General features: G+C 43.3%; 4 non-coding genes and 8 pseudogenes across 4 annotated transcripts; all 12 read right to left on the bottom strand.

Moving 5' to 3' along the window:
* Window positions 1-4,748: 4,748 nt before the first annotated feature.
* Window positions 4,749-4,867, bottom strand: LOC131539741 (5S ribosomal RNA). Its single transcript, XR_009270983.1, has one exon. It is a non-coding gene; the product is annotated as a 5S ribosomal RNA (ribosomal RNA).
* Window positions 4,868-4,951: 84 nt separating this feature from the next.
* On the bottom strand, window positions 4,952-5,070 carry LOC131539938 (5S ribosomal RNA). The gene has a single exon (XR_009271129.1). It is a non-coding gene; the product is annotated as a 5S ribosomal RNA (ribosomal RNA).
* An 84-nt stretch (window positions 5,071-5,154) lies between these two features.
* Window positions 5,155-5,270, bottom strand: LOC131539900 (5S ribosomal RNA; annotated as a pseudogene).
* Window positions 5,271-5,352: 82 nt separating this feature from the next.
* On the bottom strand, window positions 5,353-5,470 carry LOC131539873 (5S ribosomal RNA). The gene has a single exon (XR_009271110.1). It is a non-coding gene; the product is annotated as a 5S ribosomal RNA (ribosomal RNA).
* Window positions 5,471-5,554: 84 nt separating this feature from the next.
* Window positions 5,555-5,673, bottom strand: LOC131539902 (5S ribosomal RNA; annotated as a pseudogene).
* An 83-nt stretch (window positions 5,674-5,756) lies between these two features.
* LOC131539776 (5S ribosomal RNA) lies at window positions 5,757-5,874 on the bottom strand. The gene has a single exon (XR_009271018.1). It is a non-coding gene; the product is annotated as a 5S ribosomal RNA (ribosomal RNA).
* Window positions 5,875-6,143: 269 nt separating this feature from the next.
* Window positions 6,144-6,261, bottom strand: LOC131539898 (5S ribosomal RNA; annotated as a pseudogene).
* Window positions 6,262-6,340: 79 nt separating this feature from the next.
* LOC131539893 (5S ribosomal RNA) lies at window positions 6,341-6,456 on the bottom strand (annotated as a pseudogene).
* A 270-nt stretch (window positions 6,457-6,726) lies between these two features.
* Window positions 6,727-6,843, bottom strand: LOC131539896 (5S ribosomal RNA; annotated as a pseudogene).
* Window positions 6,844-6,935: 92 nt separating this feature from the next.
* LOC131539930 (5S ribosomal RNA) lies at window positions 6,936-7,054 on the bottom strand (annotated as a pseudogene).
* A 75-nt stretch (window positions 7,055-7,129) lies between these two features.
* On the bottom strand, window positions 7,130-7,243 carry LOC131539942 (5S ribosomal RNA; annotated as a pseudogene).
* An 82-nt stretch (window positions 7,244-7,325) lies between these two features.
* LOC131539934 (5S ribosomal RNA) lies at window positions 7,326-7,441 on the bottom strand (annotated as a pseudogene).
* Window positions 7,442-7,500: the final 59 nt, after the last annotated feature.

Here is a 7,500-nt window from a genome sequence, read left to right as displayed (position 1 = left end):
TGGCGGTAAACTTGCTTTGATTCTTTCATATACTCTATTCACCTTCTCTTTGCTCTCCATTCCCTCCAACTCACACACTGAATCATATATACAATCCTTTCTAAGGAAACCTGGTATGACTTCGTAGATTATGTCTTTCACTTGCTTTATTCCTGCTTCCATGAATTTAGGCTCATATAGTGTTTTATTGTTATGCTTAAATTTCTCGTTTAAAAACAATGGCAAATTTATAAATGTTTCTACCTCTTTACACTCATAGTCTATTTTTGGCAAAATACATCTCCATGCCTCTAACACCTCTCTATATATCTCAGGTATTCCCAATGTCATTGACTGCTTAAACCCCATATACCAGCCATACTCTCCCATTCCTCCCACCTCATCTACATATTTCTTTAAGAATTCTCTCCATCCATAATCCCACTGTCTTTCCATGTATTTTTTCACCGTTTTTATTCTTATTGCAACCTTTTTAGTTTCCAAATCAATTAAATTTAAACCTCCTTTCCATCTCTTCCCTACCAGTGTTTTCTGAGCGATTTTCACACCTTTTCCTTCCCAAATAAAATCACACACAATTTTATTTAACTCATTCATCACCCACTGAGGCATTTCAATTACGCTCATCACATATACACAAACTGACATCATCAGATTATTAACCACAATTACTTTCCCTTTTAATCTTAATTTTCTCCCTCTCCATGCTGCACAGACTGTTCTTACCTTGTTTATTACTCCAGCCCATGTTACATTCCTTGCCTCAGTAGAATCAACCCCTAGATACACCCCTAAAACCTTCATATACTTTTCCTCCATTCTCACACCTACATCAATTCTTTCTATTTCTCCTATGTACATTATTTCTGATTTCTCTCTGTTTATTTTAGCCCCTGATGCCCTACCATATTTTTCAACTAACTCTACGACCTTCCCCACACTGCCTCCATCCCTTACAGTTACAGTTGTATCATCTGCATATTGGTTTATTATACATGTTCCTCCATATGGCAACTCAATTCCTTTAATCCTTCTATCTCTCTTGATCGATGAGGCTAGGGGTTCTACACAGATTGCATATAATAAAGCTGAAAGGGGGCACCCTTGTCGCACGGACCTTCCCACATCGAATGTGTCAGTTAATATCCCGTTCACCTTCACACAACTTTTTGCGCTTCCATACAATCTCCTCACCCACCCTACCATTCTCTCCCCAAACCCAAACTTCTCTAACACCTTAAATAAAAATCCATGCTCGACCCTATCAAAGGCCTTATTCCAGTCTATCCCTAGCACTATCCCGCCCTTCCGATCCCTCTTCATATACTCTATCACATCTCTAATTGTACTAATTGTGTCTGCTATATCCCTTCCTGGTACACTGTAGCTTTGCGTTGTCTGAATTATATCCCCTATCACTCTCTTCATCCTATTCGCTAACACCTTGGTAAGTATTTTGTAATCTGTATTAAGCAAGCTAATTGGCCTATAGTTTTCCAAATCTAATTTATTCCCTTTTTTAAAAACTAAGGTTATTACTCCCTCTACCATTCTATTTTGTACTTCTCCCGTTCTCTCCATCTCCTTGTATACTTCTACTAGTATCGGCGCTACATCATTTTTGTATACTTTATACCATTCCATCCCTATTCCATCACTTCCCGGGCTTTTTCCACTTCTTAAACCTTCTATTGCAGCTATTACCTCTTTTTCCCTATTTCCTTATCGCACCATATTCTATCTTCCTCCCCCAGCTCCTTCTCCACGCACTCCAACACTTTATCCATGCTTGCCTCGTCCACTCCTCCCCTCTTATACAACTCACCATAAAACTCCTGCACCCTCTCCAATATCTCCACATAGTCTGTTATTATCTCTCCCTTCTTTGAATTTATTTCATGTATGTATGTCTTGGTTTGCCTACTTTTCTCTAACCCCAGGAAATATGATGTGCACTTCTCTCCTTCCAGTGCATATTTCGCCTTACTTCTTAAAATTGCTCCCCTACACTTTTCCCTCTCAAATTTCTCTAACTCCATTTTCACCTCAATATACTTTTCCATACTGTATCCCTCTTCATCGTCTGCTCTACTAAGTTCCATCTTCAGTTTTTCCCTAAGCAGCCTCTCCTCTTTCCTCATAATTTTTTTCCTTTCTTTACTATACATTATGCTTAAAGATTTTATTTTATCCTTTGTCTCCTCCCATCTCTTACCCATGTCATTATTTAACCTATCCTGTTCTAAGCACTCTCCTAACCACTGCATTTCCTGAAGGAGTAAATCTTCTATCTGTTTCCTGTACTCCTCCTCCTCAATGTATCCTGCATTTAGTATCCACATCCCTCCACCCACCTCTCTCCTTCCGACCTTGATTCCAAACCTCACCCCATCATGGTCACTAAAACTATTATGCTGGTGTCTTATTCCATCAATATAGCTTATGGTTTCTCCTTGTACCAGTACCAGATCAATCCTACTCTGCTTCAACTTCCCCTCCTTCATCTGCCTCCTTGTGAACTCTCTTTTTTCTGGGTTCTCATATCTCCACACATCCAGCAATCCCTTTTCTCTCATCACTTCCATTAGCATTACTCTTGATTTCTCCCACCTAAAACTGCCCCCTTTCCCAACATCCAATCTACTACATCTAATATTGAAATCTCCTACTATTATACACCTCCCCACGATTAAATCTTTTAGCTCCTCTATGCACCCCCTTTTATCTTTTTCCACATTAGGAACATATATGTTAATCAATCTGAATTCAACTCCTTTATATTTAAATTCTATTACTAAGATTCTCCCAACTTGGTCCCTATACACCTCTTTTATATTTTCAATTTTATCCTTTTTTATCATCATTGCTACACCCCTTGCATTTCTTGCACCATTATTATAGTATATTTCTTCCTTCCATACCTCCCTTACTTCTCTCACCTTATCTTCATCCCAATTAGTTTCCTGAATACAAATAATGTCACTTCGATATGTATATTTTAACTCTTTCAACTTATTTATATTCCTCAGTCCATTTACATTTATTGAGGTAACAGTAATCATAAAGGAAACCAAAAATAAATAGAACTATCAACATAAACCTTCTTCACCTTTTGCATTACATTACTTTTAATCAAGCACGCCACTCCACGAGCCCGTCTACTGCCATGACTCACAAAAACATGATGAGGCCATTTCCTCCTCACCTCTCTCAATTTTCTGCTATCCCAATTTGTTTCTTGAAAACAATACAGATCTGCCTTCACAGTTACTAAGATCTTTTCAAATTTAGACATAAAAAGAAAGACCTCATTTCTTTTTCTTTATGTTTCCTTCCCCTCCATCGTCCTTCAGCATTCTTTTTTTCCTTAACAGTTGCAAATTTTCACTTGTCCCATCACCATACAAATCATCATCATAATACTCATCATCATCATCATCATCACCATCATCATCATCGACATCAACATTTACAGTTACATCATATTTGAAAGCAGTCTTAGCTGAGGCCAAAGATTGTGGGGTCTCATTTACAATAGTTGTTTTACCCACATGCCTGTCCATTTCCTTATTTTCCATAAAACACTGAGCCAGACCTGCTCCAGCGCTCTGGAGAGAGGGGGGCCCCACCTCAGCCTGAATTGTGCGATCCTTCAGTCCTGAATGCAATATCTGACTTTCAAAACCATCCAAGGTATTCCCCAATGCGCTCCCTTGCACAGACCTATTTCCCTCCCTGTTTGCCCCACTGGACAAATCCGTACCCCCCATCACGTCACCATAATGTACATCACTCAGGTCCCTGCACTCTCTAGCATAATGTCCCTGTTTAGCACATTTAAAACATGTAAACTCAGGGCAGTCTCTCAAAACATGTCCAGACTGAATACAAATACGACATACTTTCACTTGCCTGTTATGAATCACTCTGAAGTGCTCAGCACCCTCCAATGTTTCAAACTTGGTTGAATATGGCAATGATTGAACTATGTCAGTGAACTTAACTTTACAGAAGCGAGTCCCATCTGCAATGTCTGTTCCTGGCCATCTCCTCCTCTTGATTGGCGATGTTGCTTTGACACCCCATCCATTTAGCTTCTCCTGAATTTCTTTGTCCGTGATATACACCGGCAGATTCATAAATGAAACAACAAGCTCATCGTTGCTCAGATCTCTGGCCATAATTTGACTGTTTTTTATTTTAAATCCATCAATCAGTCTTTCTTTTCCTTTGCAGTGGTTCATTGTAATCTCATACTTCTTATCACCTTTAAACCGACATCCGTTCACAGCTCCACAGACCTCCTTAATTCCTCTGAGTAACTCCATCATTGTGATTTTCTCGTCCCCAACAATCTCCACGCTCACAGTTAAGTTCTTTTCAAACAACTTTTCCTCCATCATGGCAAGATTCCCACTGTCCTTCTTAGCTATCAGCTCCGTTTGCAGTACTCCATTGTCTCCTTCCATGTGCTCCATTCAATCAGCCAACAAAACTTCAAAAACCAAATCCTCCCGCAAACAGCAACAGCTGCCGGGGGAGAAAGAAAACAAAATCTGAGAACCTAAATAAATCAAACTCTTATTTCGAAAGATTCACTTGAAAACAGGCAACTCAAAAGTCCACAATCTCCTAACACACGCCCAGGGTGGTATGGCCGTAAGCAAAGATTGCAGCAAAAGCGGGCTCTTTAAAGATCAGCCAGACTAAAGGACATTCTATAAGATAAGTAGTGAAGAAAACCCAAAAGCTTACAGCACCTGGTATTCCCAGGCGGTCTCCCATCCAAGTACTAACCAGGCCCAACCCTGCTTAGCTTCCGAGATCAGACGAGATCAGGCGCACCCAGGGTGGTATGGCCGTAAGCAAAGATTGCAGCAAAAAGCGGGCTCTTTAAAGATCAGCCAGACTAAAGGACATTCTATAAGATAAGTAGTGAAGAAAACCCAAAAGCTTACAGCACCTGGTATTCCCAGGCGGTCTCCCATCCAAGTACTAACCAGGCCCAACCCTGCTTAGCTTCCGAGATCAGATGAGATCGGGCGCACCCAGGGTGGTATGGCCGTAAGCAAAGATTCCAGCAAAAAGCGGGCTCTTTAAAGATCAGCCAGACTAAAGGCCATTCTATAACATAAGTAGTGAAGAAAACCCAAAAGCTTACAGCACCTGGTATTCCCAGGCGGTCTCCCATCAAGTACTAACCAGGCCCAACCCTGCTTAGCTTCCGAGATCAGATGAGATCGGGCACACCAGGGTGGTATGGCGTAAGCAAGATTGCAGCAAAAGCGGGCTCTTTAAAGATCAGCCAGACTAAAGGCCATTCTATAAGATAAGTAGTGAAGAAAACCCAAAAGCTTACAGCACCTGGTATTCCCAGGCGTTCTCCCATCCAAGTACTAACCAGGCCCAACCCTGCTTAGCTTCCGAGATCAGGCAGATCGGGCGCACCCAGGGTGGTATGGCCGTAAGCAAAGGTTGCAGCATAAAGCCGGCTCTTTAAAGATCAGCCAGACTAAAGGCCATTCTATAAGATAAGTAGTGAAGAAAACCCAAAAGCTTACAGCACCTGGTATTCCCAGGCGGTCTCCCATCAAGTACTAACCAGGCCCAACCCTGCTTAGCTTCCGAGATCAGGCGAGATCGGGCGCACCCAGGGTGGTATGGCCGTGCAGCAAAGATTGCAGCATAAAGCGGGCTCTTTAAAGATCAGCCAGACTAAAGGCCATTCTATAAGATAAGTAGTGAAGAAAACCCAAAGCTTACAGCACCTGGTATTCCCAGGCGGTCTCCCATCAAGTACTAACCAGGCCCAACCCTGCTTAGCTTCCGAGATCAGATGAGATCGGGCGCACCCAGGGTGGTATGGCCGTAAGCAAGATTGCAGCAAAAGCGGGCTCTTTAAAGATCAGCCAGACTAAAGGCCATTCTATAAGATAAGTAGTGAAGAAAACCCAAAGCTTACAGCACCTGGTATTCCCAGGCGGTCTCCCATCAAGTACTAACCAGGAACAACCCTGCTTAGCTTCCGAGATCAGGCGCACCCAGGGTGGTATGGCGTAAGCAAGATTGCAGCATAAAGCGGCTCTTTAAAGATCAGCCAGACTAAAGGCCATTCTATAAGATAAGTAGTGAAGAAAACCCAAAGCTTACAGCACCTGGTATTCCCAGGCGGTCTCCCATCCAAGTACTAACCAGGCCCACCTCTGCTTAGCTTCCGAGATCAGGCGAGATCGGGCGCACCCAGGGTGGTATGGCCGCAGCAAAGATTGCAGCAGCGGGCTCTTTAAAGATCAGCCAGACTAAAGGACATTCTATAAGATAAGTAGTGAAGAAAACCCAAAGCTTACAGCACCTGGTATTCCCAGGCGGTCTCCATCAAGTACTAACCAGGCCCAACCCTGCTTAGCTTCCGAGATCAGATGAGATCGGGCGCACCCAGGTGGTATGGCCGTAAGCAAAGATTGCAGCAAAAGCGGGCTCTTTAAAGATCAGCCAGACTAAAGGCCATTCTATAAGATAAGTAGTGAAGAAAACCCAAAGCTTACAGCACCTGGTATTCCCAGGCGGTCTCCCATCAAGTACTAACCAGGAACAACCCTGCTTAGCTTCCGAGATCAGGCGCACCCAGGGTGGTATGGCGTAAGCAAGATTGCAGCAAAAGCGGGCTCTTTACAGATCAGCCAGACTAAAGGCCATTCTATTAGATAAGTAGTGAAGAAAACCCAAAGCTTACAGCACCTGGTATTCCCAGGCGGTCTCCCATCAAGTACTAACCAGGCCCAACTCTGCTTAGCTTCCGAGATCAGGCGAGATCGGGCGCACCCAGGAGGTATGGCCGTAAGCAAGATTGCAGCAAAGATTGCAGCAAAAGCGGGCTCTTTAAAGATCAGCCAGACTAAAGGCCATTCTATAAGATAAGTAGTGAAGAAAACCCAAAAACACAGCACCTGGTATTCCCAGGCGGTCTCCCATCCAAGTACTAACCAGGCCCAACCCTGCTTAGCTTCCGAGATCAGGCGAGATCTGGGCGCACCCAGGGTGGTATGGCGTAAGCAAAGATTGCTGCAGCGGGCTCTTTAAAGATCAGCCAGACTAAAGGACTTTTATAAGATGAGTAGTGAAAACCCAAAGCTTACAGCACCTGGTATTCAGGTCTCCCATCAAGTACTAACCAGGCCCAACCCTGCTTAGCTTCCGAGATCAGGCGAGATCAGGCGCACCCAGGGTGGTATGGCGTGCAAAGATTGCAGCAAAAGCAGGCGGGCTCTTTAAAGATCAGCCAGACTAAAGGACATTCTATAAGATAAGTAGTGAAGAAAACCCAAAGCTTACAGCACCTGGTATTCCCAGGCGGTCTCCCATCAAGTACTAACCAGGCCCAACCTGCTTAGCTTCCTAGATCAGGCAGATAGGGCGCACCCAGGGTGGTATGGCCGTAACAAAGATGCAGCATAAAGCCGGCTCTTTAAAGATCAGCCAGACTAAAGGCCATTCTATAAG

The sequence above is a fragment of the Onychostoma macrolepis genome, chromosome 04 (assembly GCF_012432095.1).
Source record: "Onychostoma macrolepis isolate SWU-2019 chromosome 04, ASM1243209v1, whole genome shotgun sequence".
NCBI lineage: Eukaryota > Metazoa > Chordata > Actinopteri > Cypriniformes > Cyprinidae > Onychostoma > Onychostoma macrolepis.
Note: the sequence above shows the minus strand (reverse complement) of the source record. Positions and strands in the feature narration are given on the sequence as shown.